Source organism: Limulus polyphemus, unplaced genomic scaffold, assembly GCF_000517525.1.
Source record: "Limulus polyphemus unplaced genomic scaffold, Limulus_polyphemus-2.1.2 Scaffold1346, whole genome shotgun sequence".
Taxonomy (NCBI): Eukaryota; Metazoa; Arthropoda; class Merostomata; order Xiphosura; family Limulidae; genus Limulus; species Limulus polyphemus.
Window position 1 is genome coordinate 229463 of NW_013666956.1, and position 2338 is coordinate 231800.

Below are 2338 nucleotides of genomic sequence, written 5' to 3' on the forward strand. Positions count from 1 at the left end.
CCATGCCGGGCCCTCGGATAAGAAACTTCTAAAGTGAAAACATTTGAAAACGGTACTTATGTCGTTTTTTGTTTTTAACCAAACGTTTTATCTTCCCCTTCTCCCCTCCCCCCCAAATTGTACGTATAGTAAAATAATCAGTTTATCCCTGTCTGTAATTTTAGAAGTTTGAGAAGTATTGTCGAGAACGGATTTTATAAGTTAAGAAAATGATTACAAATTTATTTTGTTACAAAATATTGAGTAATAATTTGCTGATGTATATAGTTAGGTTTACAGATTTGAAACGCTAAAATACGGGGTTTGATTCCCAACGGTGAACATAGCAGATAGCCCAATCTGTCTTTGCTCTAAAAAAAAACGCAGAAATATATATGTATATATAGTTCACGAATATCAATATCGCTCATCGCTTTTGCTGTTCAAAGTGCTAAAACTGTTCATTACAAATACTTTATTGCCGAGCTAGCTGCAGTTTTTAATTACGGTTAGTTAACTCATATCGCGAAATTGGTTGAATAAGTTATAGTACTAGCGTAACCCTGGTTGGGACCAGCGTTCTGGATCACCAAAATCTACACTGGGGGTGAACGACCTAGCGTTCCTTTTTCCTATATTTGTGTTGAAAGATATCGTGTGCTGAAAAAAAAACATCTCATTCATGTAAAGCTTATCTCTAGTTTTACAGAAATGAAACAAAAAAATCGTGTATTATTTGGACTAGTGTTTTAAAAAAATTTCTTTATTCATTGAAAAAAGGTGGTTGTTTTTTTATAATTAGATAGAACACTTTCACAAGAAAAAAATCTACGCCTTTTAAACTTTCGAATATATCAAAATTTAGCTGGAACATGCGTACATTCCTTTTACTCTTTTTTTTCATGGTTTTTACCGTTTGTTATTTTCTATCTGATGAACAGAGTTAGTTATCCTGAGGGTAGTATTTGGATTTGTTTTTTTTAATATTTTGGCAAAGATGTATTTAGTGGAACTTTCTATCTGTTTTATAAGTGATGAAATATCAAATCTTCCTCGTCTCTATCTATCTATCAATAAGGACTTACGAATTTGTAGTTTTATAATATGATAACACTCTTGTTTTACTCTGGTTCATGGTTCGCGACTCGTTGCCATAATAACGCTCTCCGCATTTTGAGGTGCTCTATAAGAATGAGGATGAAATTCCACTATTCGACCAGACGAGTTGGCGGTAGGTGCTGTTGACTAGCTACATTCCTTCTATAGTATTAGGTCGTCAGAAAATTAATGTCGCTTTTTTTTAGATGAAAAAACCCGAACAACTTATATATCAAAACAAAACATTTAGTAAATGAATTAGTCCCCGTTCTTATCGATGATGCTTTTTCATCTTACAATCAGGTTGTTAACGCCCCTATTAGAGAAATCACTTGGCTTTGAAGCAAAAAAAAAACATGTCGATGTCCTCTTTAACACCTTCCACACTGGCATAAGTTTTCTCAGTAGGATTGTGTTGTAGCGAACGAAAAAGATGGTAATCTGATGGTGCTATATCTGAAGAACATGGTTGGTGGGGGAAACTTCCCAACCCAATTACATAATCTTGTATTGCGTAAAACGTGCCACATGTAGACGTGCATTGTCGTGGAGAAGAACACCTTTCCGATTGACAAATGAAGGGCGTTTCTGATGAAGGGCTTGATTTAAACGTTCCAGTTCCTGACTATATATCTTTGCATTGACAGTTCGCTGTGGATTGAGGAATTCGAAATGAATTACTCTTTGATGTCACACCAAATGCAAAGCATCACTTTCTGCAGATGGAATCCAGGTTTTGGGGTTGGAAGTGGTTTTTGTCTAGGACTGAGCCATTGTTTTTGGCGTTTAATATTCGCATACATTTTTCATCACCTGTGACAAATCTGTCCAAAAATTGTCCACGCGCATCACGCGCCAGAAGTGACGAAACAACGTTCACACGTTGGAAACGATGATCATAGGAGAGTTCGTGAACCACCCAAACACCTTCTTTATGGAGTTTTCCCATATTCCTTAAATGTTTACGTAATGTTTCATGAGAGACATGCAATTTCAAGGCCATTTCACGAGTGTGTTGCCTTGGGTTAGACTCAACAAGCGTCTTCTGAGCATCAGTATCAATTCCAACATGTCGGCCCCTGCCATCACAGTTTTTAAGGCTAAAGTAATCTGAATGAAATTTGCTGAACCATCGTTGACACCTACGAACGTTCAAAACATTTCCATAAACTTCTTTTATATTCTTCGTGGCTACAGAGGCGTTGTTTCCCTTCTTGTATTCAAACAGCATTACATTCCTAATGTGTGTCTCGTCGTGTTC